Below are 13,552 nucleotides of genomic sequence, written 5' to 3'. Positions count from 1 at the left end.
GGAGGGGAATAGGGGTTCTCCTAACCAGGGGCATACCTTGAGGTTGGTGAAGGTGGCCCCCACGAAGGGCTTGTGGGGGGTGCAATAATCTTGCTGTTGCTGGGTCCCCTGGGCCAGCTCCTGGGTGGCAGGGGTCTCCAGGGATGGTGGAGGGTGTGTATTACCTGTAGATTTTGCACGCACACATATTAGCCCCTGCCCCCTGGAGGACAGTGATTTATTTGGGTGGGGGACTGCTGGTACATCACCTCACCAAGGGCACAAGGGACCCTCTAGGATGGTATACCTCTGCTCCTAACAACTCTCAGCGCCTTTAGCCAACTAGAGCTCCCAGAATTCTTTGGGGGAAGCCATGACTGTTTAAAGTGGTACCGTAGTGCTTTCAGTGTATGGCGTGAATGTGGCCCAGGCGAAGTTAATAAATGTACACAAGCAGCAGGTTGTGAGGGTGTGCGCAGAGGGCCTGATCCACATGCGATGCACCAAGCCAGGGAAATCCTGCTGGCATCCCTTGTTGTTGTTGTTTAGTCGTTTAGTCGTGTCTGACTCTTCGTGACCCCCTGGACCAGAGCACGCCAGGCACTCCTGTCTTCCACTGCCTCCCGCATTTTGGTCAAACTCATGCTGGTAGCTTCAAGAACACTGTCCAACCATCTCGTCCTCTGTCATCCCCTTCTCCTTGTGCCCCCCATCTTTCCCAACATCAGGGTCTTTTCCTGGGAGTCTTCTCTTCTCATGAGGTGGCCAAAGTATTGGAGTGTCAGCTTCAGGATCCGTCTTTCCAGTGAGCACTCAGGGCTGATTTCCTTCAGAATGGATCGGTTTGATCTTCTTGCAGTCCATGGGACTCTCAAGAGTCTCCTCCAGCACCATAATTCAAAAGCTGGCATCCCTACCAGGGTGGAAAACCTGTTGTGGAATCACAGCAGCATCCCATCATCCAGAACCATTGGCCAACCAACCTGCATCTGTTTTTCTACTGCTGTTGCTGAGGTTTTAAAAAACAGGAGGGAGAACAGGCTCCTAATTGTTTTACAGTGGTGCAAGTTCTAGCATAGCAAGAACCATTTCCGCTGATCATAAAATGAGAGTGTGGTCAAATCAAACCCAGAAAAACCATTCCATACAGGAGACGGAAATAGTAATATGTAAATATCTCTATTTATTCCTTTAAGGAAAGGACACTGAATTTCTCATGAAGGTGGAGTCACAAGGGCAAATGTTCATGACTGCAATTATAACTTTCAGAGATCTTTGCCCTAAATGTGGAAACCCAGGGTATTTTTTTTTAAATGTTCCAGTTCTGCTTTTAAATATACTCCCCCTCATCCGCAGTACACCCCTTTCAGCTGAGCCTCAGTATGAGGCAATAGGATTTTTCAACACTGCATGGGTGACAAACACCCCCCCCCATTATGGTCGACTCAGGGCCAATCAGGGGGGTCAGGAAGGCCATTTTGGGGAACAGAGGGCTCAGTTTCAAAGAGGCCTCACATTTAGAGACTTGTTGATTCTTTTTGGCATTCGAAAAGTTTTGCAAGTCCTTAGGCAGACACATTCAGGCAGAAAAGCAGCTATAGGAACATTTGACCTGGTTTAAAAAATATATTATGTAAGTCAAATTCAAGTTACGTCCTGCTATATTTTCGGTGCCCTGTTTTGTTTTTATTCATATTTTGACAACAGTTGGAAGCGCTCTTGGCTTCTCTGGATCTCTGAGAAGAGGGTCTGGTTAGACTCGCATCATCAGGGATGATGAGAATTGTTGTCCGGCAACATCCACGGGGTCACAGGCTCGCCGGGTCAGCACTGCTGTGTCGCAACCCAACTCCTTGGTCAATACAATTGGAATGTATCTGTTTCCAATTAGCCTCTTGTTGTCAGATTGCAAAAACGTCCTTTTGTTCTTCCTGCTGCCCCCTTCCTGGTGAGACAGGTTCCCTCTTAGGACAGCTCTCAGTTAGCCCCCCCCCCCCCGATAAAGGCAGAACTCCCACCAGGAGCTCAGCCTTGTCTTGAGTGACTCTTTTTATTGACTTACTTACCAGAAACCCTTATCTTGATTGGGATGGGTTCCACCCTTCAAAAAAAGTTTCAGGAACTGAAGCTACCGGGTAGAGATAAGCACAGGAAAAATGGTATCACATCATACATTCCAGCCTTCAAGGACCAGGGAAGGAATGCTAGGGCCACAATCTCCTCTCTGGGGACCTCATGTTTAGGTGCTCCTCCTTAACTCGTGGTTTCATTTAGGGTTACTTGCCTCCCAGGTTAGTGGCTCACTGTGGTCTAAACCACTGAGCCTCTTGGGCTCGCCAATCGGAAGATCTGCAGTTCGAATCCCTGCGACAGGGTGAGCTCCCGTTGCTCTGTCCCAGCTCCTGCCAACCTAGCAGTTCGAAAGCACACCAGTTGTTGTTGTTTAGTCGTGTCCGACTCTTCGTGACCCCATGGACCAGAGCACGCCGGGCACTCCTATCTTCCACTGCCTCCCGCAGTTTGGTCAGACTCATGTTTGTGGCTTTGAGAACACTGTCCAACCATCTCGTCCTCTGTCGTCCCCTTCTCCTTGTGCCCTCAATCTTTCCCAACATCAGGGTCTTTTCCAGGGAGTCTTCTCTTCTCATGAGGTGGCCAAAGTCTTGGAGCCTCAGGTTCAGGATCTGTCCTTCCAGTGACCACTCAGGGCTGATTTCCTTAAGAATGGATCGGTTTGATCTTCTTGCAGTCCATGGGACTCTCAAGAGTCTCCTCCAGCACCATAATTCAAAAGCATCAATTCTTCGGCGATCAGCCTTCTTTATGGTCCAGCTCTCACTTCCATACATCACTACTTGGAAAACCATAGCTTTTACTATACGGACGTTTGTCAGCAAGGTGATGCCTCTGCTTTTTAAGTTACAGTGGTACAGTGGTACCTCAGGTTACATACGCTTCAGGCTACATACACTTCAGGTTACAGACTCCGCTAACCCAGAAATAGTGCTTCAGGTTAAGAACTTTGCTTCAGGTGGCGTGGCAGCAGCTCCGGTGGCGTGGCAGCAGCAAGAGGCCCCATTAGCTAAAGTGGTGCTTCAGGTTAAGAACAGTTTCAGGTTAAGTATGGACCTCTGGAATGAATTAAGTACTTAACCCGAAGTACCACTGTAGAGCCAATTATGGGGTACAGGTTGTTGGACAGTTGTGCTAATCTACTGAAAGGTTGCCTTCCAAAATATAGTTAGAGCTTCACATAACCACCACAAGGTTCCAACTTGGCCACATTTCCTCCAACAGAGTGGAATTTTTCTTAAAAACTGCACATGCAATATTCCATAGAAGCACCCGAATATTTCTTCCTAACTTATTTGTTCTACAAACATAGCAACTGGTATAAACAATTAAACTGATGGGTCCACTTTTGCCTACGGTCCTTTCTTTGGGCAGGGGGAAAGGAAAGAACTGTTTGACCTGAGTTGAAAATACTTCCTCCCCTAATGAAATCTCTCCCTAAAATCTAAAGTGGCGCTCCTGCTTTCAGCTGACAGGGATTACATGGAGAAATGTTTTATTCCAGTTGGCACACCATGTCTTTGGAGTCATTACTGCTGTTACTGCTGATTTCCCAATTCCTACATGCCAGGCTTCGGCTGTTTTTCTAGCTGGATTTAACTCTGCAGTGGCTGTTTCTTCTCTCCCCACAAGCCGACGTACAGGCTTTGCTGTTTCAGCTTGTTTTGCCATCCCAGTAGAGCTAAAGGCCTCAGGGTACACTGCTGTCTCAGCATCTGAAGCCAGGCAGGCTGCGCCTTTTGTGGTCAAAGCAGCTGATCACAAGTCATAGGCTGGGATTTTTTTTAGAGAGAGACTTGTGCTTTGAGGTACATACAATCCTGGTCTTCTGGATTCTAGAACCTCTTATGAGTAGGACATGGGTCTTTGCATGACTGCAACCAAAAGCACAACAGGAAACGTTTGCAACACACAGTGCCCAACGCCGCCATCTTGGAAGGGCTGACCTGAGACGTTTTGTTTCATCCTTTATTATTTTATTCACATAATATACATTCTTTACAACCAACAACTCCAAAATAAACAGACAACTCCAAAATAAAATCATATGTAACAAAACCGGAAGTCTCATGTTTTCGTTTACACTGATCTCCTCTCCAATACTTGATATTTCTTGCTGCTCTCTGCTTTCCATATAGAATCTTTATGAAAATTTAAATCTCTTAAATCCTATACCAATCTTTAACAGTTTCAGTTAATCCCTTCACCTCCCTCCCCCACAGCCCAGTACTTCCCTCCACTATTATTTTTGTTATTGTTGCGTTATTCACTTTATTTGTTATTCCATCGTTAATATATTATTATCCTATCTCCTTGCGCCTCCTGAGACCTTTCAGTTGCCCAAGGCAGAAGACCCAAGCAGCCATTCCCTTGCCACTTAAAACAAGGCGCTGCCCATTAGGAGTTCAGTGCAATGGATGGGAACGGCACGAGCAAAACCTGCCACCCATAATAGGTTGGCACCTGTCTGTCCCAGGAGACACCCCTTTGGGGGTGAAGATTACAGCGCCTGCTGTGGCTGTAGAGACCGATATGGGAGAGACATGTTTTATTGCAGCTGGGGCAGAAGAAGGCGACCGGGTGTGCTGCTGCAGTTGCACCATGGTGCAACCCAGCGGTCATTCCTCCTCTGGTCACTGGTGTGGATGCTCAACTTGCCTTGGAGTCAGTTTCAAAAACAAACCGGGCAAAACCTTCCAGCTGTAATTGCATCGCAAATCCGCTGTGCATCAGGCCATGAATATCCATTTGATTTGTTTCTACTCACATCCACACTATAAAGCCCAGGGCTTCTCCCCAGAGAATCCCGGGGACTATAGTTTTTAAGGGTGCTGGGAACTGTAGCTCTGTGAGCAATAAATTGCAGTTCCCGGGATTCTCTGGAGGAAGCCATGTGCTTTAAATGTATAGCGTGGATGAGACCCATTGCTTAAGTCTTGGGTGCATGGGGGAGAGGCATAGATCCCGGGCGCTTTGTTCCAGATTTCGCCAATGAGTTACTTTGTATGGCTCTGGCTGAGTCACTCATTACACCCTCTGATTTCCCATCAGTAAATTCCCCAAAACAATGTTGCCTTGTTCTTCCAGTAACCCCCCTAGATCTGTGAGTGGATCAGACTCCGCAAGATCAAAGTCAGAGGGGAGATGTAGAGATTCTTTTCTTTCTGATTATCTGTTATATATATATAAAGTTCTGTTGTTTGAGGGATTTGCAGCACTGCTGGGATAGAGGAAGAGGAGGAGGAGTTGGCGCCAGACGAGCACAAGATGGGTGTGTGTCAAGGGGCTGGGGAAAACAGCAGCAGGCCAGAAGGACAGGCAGAAAAAAGACTTTGGACTCAAATGCATCTCTAGGGATGAGGTTTCCAGAGGAATGGAATATATATTTTAAAAGTTTACTTATGTTGTCATGCAATGAAAGACACAGAGACCGGGGTGCAGTATTCTGGGGGTGCTTGTGGTCCCCGAGAGACTGTTCCTTCCCACAGATCCCATTGTGGTTGTTTCCTCAGACACAGTGCTTGTGTTTTATAGGCAATGGGCTTCCACTACTGACAGAAAGATCTGTCAAGTTAAGCTTAGCCCATTTCCTGATTTTTCCAATCCTGAAATTCAGTTCTTCACATTTCTGTAGCAATTTGTGAACCGAATCTTTTAAGAATACAGTGGTACCTCGGGTTCCATACGCTTCAGGTTACATATGCTTCAGGTTACAGACTCCGCTAACCCAGAAATATTACCTCAGGTTAAGAACTTTGCTTCAGGATGAGAACAGAAACCGCGCGGCTGCGGCGCGGCGGCAGCAAGAGGCCCCATTAGCTAAAGTGGTGCTTCAGGTTAAGAACAGTTTCAGGTTAAGAACGGATCTCCAGAACGAATTAAGTTCTTAACCCGAGGTACCACTGTACTCATGAAAATTCATCAGTGTTTCACTGAGAATTTTCCTAGTAAACAATCTTTGTTTGCAATTTTAATTAATGTCCATAGTTTTGCCCTAATAGAATGCGTTCTGTACATTATCTTCACCAATATACTATTACTTCCACCGGTACATGCATTTTTTGTTTTGTTGGAGAACCACACCACAAAATTCGGATACGTGCAAATTTCGAAGGATGCTTCCGTGTTTCGGTTCTCACTGGTTTTGGGGCTGTTGTTTTTTTTCGAAAGTGCAAATTCGATACATTCTCCTTTCCATGTGAACTGAACTAAATTTCCCCCTTGCCCCCAGCCCCCCCAACCATGCTGTAGTTGGCCCTGTCTTTTGACCCTCATTCACATAAAAAGATAAATCCAGCCTGTTTCAGCGGTACTTGAATGAGGCATAAGGAGAAAATGTGCAACCCAGCTGCGCGCTGGCAGGAAGTGGTGGGAAGGCTTCTTATAACAACAGCCACAACAACAACATTTCATAAGCGCTTAGAAAAAAACTAGGTACTGTGCCATCTGCACATTACATAAGACTAGCAATGAGAAATCTAGCTCTCTTGTTCCCCGGATTTGGGCAAGGTTGAATCTGATAAAAGTACAGTTTTACCGCAAACAACTACATTAAATAAATTCACAAATGCAATCCTATACACGTCTACTTGTATACGTGTCTACTTCTAGCAGCACTGGCTAGAAAATGTATAGATAGAAAGACTGCCTAAATCGCCTCTGTTGAAACACTGTTATTAGGAGTTTGCTGTTTTGCTATTGAGCATTTTGTACCTCAGGCCTGTACCTGACGCTAAATGCCCTCCCTCGGGTTGCCAGCAAATGTCACTAAAACAACATTTTGAAGTGAATCTGGAGTCTCTTGCTGAGCAGACATTGCTGGAAGATACCAAGAGTGTTTTTAAAAATTCTTGCAAAACTATTTGGGTAATAGTGCTGCTGACCCACACAGACAAAGAGTGTTGTGGAAAGTTGTACAGTTCCTTCCTCTGGAGTCAGGGCAGGCTGCATCTCAGCAGAAAAGGTGGGTGTCGTGAGGCTCCTTTCCTCTCTGGTCATTTTTCAAATAATTCCTCTCCAAGCTTGTTTTTCATACAGTGGTACCTTGGTTCTCAAACTTAATCCGTTCCAGAAGTCCGTTCCAAAACCAAAGCGTTCCAAAACCAAGGCACGCTTTCCCATGGAAATTAATGCAAAATGAATTAATCCGTTCCAGACTTTTAAAAACAGCCCCTAAAACAGCAATTTAACACGAATTTTACTATCTAACGAGACCACTGATCCATAAAATGAAAGCAATAATCAATGTACTGTATTATAAAACAAATAAGATGTTATTGCAGAGGATAAAAATTAAAATTATTTTTCCCCCACATCTGCACTGATGATAGTCATTGTTTGGATGGGAGGCTTTTATCTGTTTCCGCAGTCACACAATCAGTGGCTGAACTGGGTTCCACACAATCACAAAAACAAATTAATCGAAAAAGCCTCAAAAACAATAAAACAAATAGCAAAAACAAAAGTGCCAAACTTAATCAGTTCCGGAAGTCCATTTGACTTCTGAAATGTTCAAAAACCAAGGCACAGCTTCTGATTGGTGCAGGTGCCCCAGAAACAATAGCTGACAGCCACATTGGATTTCCGGCTTCCAAAAAACGTTCAAAAACTGGAACACTTCCGGGTTTTCGGAGTTTGAGAACCAAAGCGTTTGAGAACAATGGCATTTGAGAACCAAGGTACGTAGAGGGAAAGCTTTAGGAGCCTTGTTATCTTTTCCTTCGAAGCCACTTGGTGAAGCGTGATCTGGAGCTGAAAAAGGACTGGAGGGGTCAAGGATGAAGCAGTCTTAACAACAACAACAACAACAACAATTTATTATTTGTACCCCGCCCATCTGGCTGGGTTTCCCCAGCCACTCTGGGCGGCTTCCATAGAAACAAAAAAACACTAAAATATCATACATTAAAAACTTCCCTGAACAAGGCTGCCTTAAGATGTCTTCTAAATGTCAGGTAGTTGTTTTTCTCTTTGACATCCATTGGGAGGGCGTTCCACAGGGCGGGCGCCACTACTGAAAAGGCCCTCTGCCTGGTTCCCTGTAGCTTTGCTTCTCGCAATGAGGGAACTACCAGAAGGCCCTTGGCGCTGGACCTCAGTGTCCGGGCAGAACGATGGGGGTGGAGACGCTCCTTCAGGTATACTGGACTGAGGCCGTTTAGGGCTTTAAAGGTCAGCACCAACACTTTGAATTGTGCTCGGAAACGTACTGGGAGCCAATGAAGATCTTTCAAGACCGGTGTTATGTGGTCTCGGCGGCCGCCCCCAGTCACCAGTCTAGCTGCCGCATTCTGGATTAGCTGTAGTTCTAGATGTGTTTTTAGTTTTTAAAAAAGCACAGCAGGGAGGTGGGGACACAGAACCCCCTGAAGTTTGAGCCAGAGCCTGCACATGCATTACTTGGGAGTAAATCTCATTGAGTTCAGCAGAAGCATACTTTGCTGAATGGGTCATCAGCCCTGGAGGAGAGTCAGAGGCATTTAAAGGTGAACCTTCCTCGCTGGCAATTCCCGAAACAACGCAGGAAAAATGAGAATGGACAGATTTGCCTGTCCCTAGCGGCTGAGACAGTGAAACCAGGGCAAGCGTGGAGAGGTCAGAAAGGAAGGTAGCTGATCTTTGACAACTTGCAGATCCAACTTCACTTGCTGCTTTGTGCTCTGATAGCAGTGATGCAAGCACTGTTGCACCTTCCCTTCCACCGTTGGCAAAATGAGATATTATGAGCACTCTTGGACTCTGTTTCCCTCCCATATGACTGCATGAGAATGCCACGTCGGGGTGACAAGGAGATAACACTTGATTTCTGACCCTTGGGCATGTCACGTCAAGAGGGCCAGTGTGCCAGCAATTTCAGCACAAGGGTTTAAAATCAATGAGCCAGATCTTTGAAGAAGGAAAAAAAGCTGGCAAGTTGATGAGAAAACAACAGCAAGTGTTAAGTCTTTTGTTTTCATTTCAAAAATGTGGTATTTCTGATCTGAAGCGTTGAAGACGCTCATTTCTTCATGGGGGAAAAAGGTCAAGACCTTGCCCTTTAAGGCTGTGAAAAAAACTGTTTTGTGCACATTGGTGATCCACACTAATAATAATAATAATAATAATAATAATAATAATAATAATAATAATTTTATTTGTACCCCGCCCATCTGGCTGGGTTTCCCCAGCCACTCTGGGCGGCTTCCAACAAAGATTAAAAATACATTAAAATGTCACACACTAAAAACTTCCCTGAACAGGGCTGCCTTCAGATGTCTTCTAAATGTCAGGTAGTTGTTTATTTCCTTGACATCTGATGGGAGGGCGTTCCACAGGGATGGCACAACTACTGAGAAAAGCCTCTGCCTGGTTCCCTGTAGCTTTGCTTCTCGCATTGAGGGAACTGCCAGAAGGCCCTCGGAGCTGGACCTCAGTGTTTGGGCTGAATGATGGGGGTGGAGACGCTCCTTCAGGTATACAGGACCGAGGCCGTTTAGGGCTTTAAAGGTCAGCACCAACACTTTGAATTGTGCTCGGAAACGTACTGGGAGCCAATATAGGTCTTTCAAGACCGGTGTTATGTGGTCTTGATGGCCTCCCCCAGTCACCAGTCTAGCTGCCGCATCTGAGTGGGACCCAGATGAATGGGAAGGGAATGCCTCTGGTTTGAATGTTAAAGTGTTAGTTTCGCGTGCAGTGGTTAAAGTCGGTAGCATAAACTGACCCTGGAACAAGTAAGAGCTGCTCAACTGTGGAACGGTCTCCTTCAGGAAGAAGTGGGCTCTCCTTCCTTTGAGGATTTTAAGCAGATGTTGGAAGACCATCTGTCACGGATGGTTTAGTTGAGATTCCTGCATTACAGGGGGCTGGACTTGATGGCCCCTGGAGGTCCCTTCCAACTCTACGATTCTATGATACTGTGAACAATAGAGCGTAATATAAAGGCATGTTAAAGGTAAAGGGACCCCTGACCATTAGGTCCAGTCGTGGCCGACTCTGGGGTTGCGCTCTCATCTCGCTTTACTGGCCGAGGGAGCCGGCGTACAGCTTCCGGGTCATGTGGCCAGCATGACTAAGCCGCTTCTGGCGAACCAGAGCAGCGCACGGAAACGCCATTTACCTTCCCGCTGGAGTGGTACCTATTTATCTACTTGCACTTTGACGTGCTTTCGAACTGCTAGGTTGGCAGGAGCAGGGACCGAGCAATGGGAGCTCACCCCATCACGGGGATTCGAACCGCCGACCTTTTGATCGGCAAGCCCTAGGATCTGTGGTTTAACCCACAGCGCCACCCGTGCCCCTCAAAGGCATGTTATGCCCCCCCCCCAAAGCTGGACCTGTAGCAAGGCCGCTCTTAAAGCAGGCTTCCCTGACCTGTTTCTTCTCCAGATGTTTCCGCCTGCCACTCAGGCAGGGCTGGTGGGAATCAGAGCCCAAAACATCTGGAGAAGAAGCAGGCTGAGGCACGCTGTCCCTAAAGGCATGCAGGGATCTCTGTCAGGAAGAAAATACTAGCTGGAGGCAGTTTCCACCACGTGGTGACGAAGCCCCAGCTGTTTGCTTATCTGCTAGAAAAATAAACCCCCAAGATGTTTTCAGCGTGTCTCCATGAACCTCAGATACGGTCATCCTGACCTCTGGTCTCAGCAGCGCTAAGGAGGGTTACTTTAGGTCAGACTTTGAAATGAGAAGCACGCTTTGCATTGAAGCCCAAAAGGTTAGCTGTGTGCTAGTTCCTTTTCTTAGCAGACGTTCCCAGGATCCCATTCTTTTATTCTGAATTAATTACCGCCAAATTGTGGGATTAGAAGGGGCTTCCGATGAGCTGCCTAGCCCTGGGGTTGCCAGCTTTTAAAACCAGCTCTGCACCTGTGTCTTTTGATAAAAAGATGCCTGCTTCTTGGGAGAAAAGCAATGAGAAACCTAGACAGCATCTTAAAAAGCAGAGACATCACCTTTCTGACAAAGGTCCGTATGGTTAAAGCTATGGTTTTCCTAGTGGTGATGTATGGAAGTGAGAGCTGGACCATAAAGAAGGCTGATCGCCGAAGAATCGATGCTTTTGAATTATGGTGCTGGAGGAGACTCCTGAGAGTCCCATGGACTGCAAGAAGATCAAACCGATCCATTCTGAAGGAAATCAGCCCTGAGTGCTCACTGGAAGATCCTGAAGCTGAGGCTCCAAGACTTTGGCCACCTCATGAGAAGAGAAGACTCCCTGGAAAAGACCCTGAAGTTGGGAAAGATGGAGGGCACAAGGAGAAGGGGACAACAGAGGACGAGATGGTTGGACAGTGTTCTCGAAGCTACCAGCATGAGTTTGACCAAACTGTGGGAGGCAGTGGAAGACAGGAGTGCCCGGCGTGCTCTGGTCCATAGGGTCACGAAGAGTCGGACATGACTAAATGACTAAACAACAACAACAACAATGCAGATAAACCAAGCGGCCGAAGGTTTTCCTGGGGTAAAGATGAAGACCTATAGCGGAAGAACTTCACCTTATTTTTGACATTTCACCAGCAGCAGCAACAGGAGGGTGTGGGAGAGGAGGTGGTAAACAGTAGCCAGGTTTGCCAACTTTTCAGCCAGCCACTGCAGCTGTGCCTTTAACAGCTCTGAGCTACTTAGCAGATGACAGTGTTTTGCCTCCAAGCCGCGTAGGTAAAAACCACCCAGAGCTGCAGAAGAGCAGAGAGTGCTGTTCTGATCAATTGGCAACATGGTACTAACCAGTAACTATATTAATAAGTCTTGCAAACACAGCCAATTAAGCTTGAGGCCCAATTGTTACAAGAAACAGTGGTGTGGTGTGGAGAGGAATATTGTTTTGTAGGCCCAGCTGAAGACTTTGGCTTCCAGAAGCAAGCGGTTTCTTTCAGAGTTGCAATACGTCCCAAGAGGTGATCTCTTCCCCATCGCCATATCTCCAGACTGGGGGAAAAGTCACCCGTTGAATTTTTTTACCTGTCGTGATTAAAGCAAGAAAGGGTTCTGCTGGGAAAATAAAACTCCCCTTGTGCCTCAGCTTAATTCCTAGCTAGAAGCTCGAGAAAGGCACTTGTGTGTGTGTGCTTGTGCTTAAAAGGGTGTGTGAAACGGCGTTGATGTTAAAAAACAACAACACTGTTTCATAGAACTTCCTACCCAGGTGTTTTTAGACACCGAGGAGCCTACAACCCAAAATACAGTCTGTGGTGGAGGAATTCCACCTCTCTTGTTGACTTCCTTCCTTAAAAAGTGGACAGGCTGTGTAGTTTGAGCTATCCGGGGTGGGAGGAAATCTGGGGGCTTGGAGTCCTGTTCCCAATAAGCCACAGGGGATTCACAGTAAAAAAGGCTTCAGTGGTAGACTTGGCAATTAAACTCCTGCGGTTCAGGAGAAGCAGTAAGGCCACACAAGGACAGAGGCGACTGCGAGGCGATAAAGGCCACATTCACACAATGTATTTAAAGATTTCTGGGAGCATCTTAAGGATGCTGAGAGTTGTTAGGAGACACCTATCCCCCCCCCCTCCCAGAGCTACAATTCCCAGACTTCCCTGGGGAGAAGGATTTAATGCCAAACCACTCTGGGAATTGTAGCTCTGGGAGGGGGAACCAGCAATTCCTTGCCACTTCCGGCACCCTCAACAAACTGCAGGTCCCAGAATTCTTGGCGGGAAGCCATGGCCCACGGCAGTTTAAAATGGTATCTGTTACGGAAGGGGGGGGCATGTCTTCTTCACTACAATATATTTGCTCAATTTCTCTAGGACTCCATCACCCCTCCCCTGTCCTCCATAATCTCTCAAGTAATCCTGTCAAAATCACTCTGCCAAACCTTTCCTCGGGCAATGCCAGGTGACAGACTATGCGTACATGGACCATTGTCTTCTCAGGATGTGCTTATCTGCGCATATCTCCAGCTCTGCATATCCCCCCTCCCTCCTCCATATGTTAATCCAGTGTAACCCAACCTCTCCTTAATGTATTCATGATGTAATCTGTGTAACCCAACCTTTCCTTAATGTATTCGTGATGTAACTGGGAGGTATTTTGCACTGTATTCTGGGACATGGAGGGAGTTTCAAAAGTTCATGTCACCCCCTTTCTCGCTGTTCAATCTCGCCTTGAACCTGTTGCGCAATAAACTTGGACCTTCTGCAGTTGCTCCTGTGTCCAGCTGAGCTCATTTTCTTCCGCAGGGACCCACGGACTTAGTCCGATGAGCTGGGTGGCAGAGTAACCCCGCACCCAGATTTTAGCCGTAACAGTATCATTGTGTTTTAAACGTATGGTATGCATGTGGCCAACGTCAGTGGGTGGTGAGGAGGAAGTGGAGGCACTCCAGAACCAGAAAGGGGGGTTGTTGTTGTTGTTGTTGTTGTTGTTGTTGTTATAATTATTATAATTATTAATATATCATTATTTTAATGTATTTTTAATTTTTGTTGGAAGACGCCCAGAGTGGCTGGGGAGACCCAGCCAGATGGGTGGGGTACAAATAATAAATTATTATTATTATTATTATTATTATTATTAT

General features: G+C 46.5%; 1 long non-coding RNA gene across 1 annotated transcript in view; it reads left to right on the top strand.

Annotated features, from left to right (window-relative positions):
* Positions 1-338: 338 nt before the first annotated feature.
* The window catches only part of LOC309537057, a 29,188-nt gene continuing 15,974 nt past the window's right edge, over positions 339-13,552 (top strand). The window contains exon 1 of the long non-coding RNA XR_014221800.1: positions 339-373. This is a non-coding gene — a long non-coding RNA (uncharacterized lncRNA). The remainder of the gene's footprint in view (positions 374-13,552) is intronic.

The sequence above is a fragment of the Podarcis vaucheri genome, assembly GCF_965113315.1.
Source record: "Podarcis vaucheri genome assembly, chromosome: 7".
Lineage (NCBI taxonomy): Eukaryota > Metazoa > Chordata > Lepidosauria > Squamata > Lacertidae > Podarcis > Podarcis vaucheri.
This window is presented reverse-complemented; position numbering and strand designations above follow the sequence as displayed.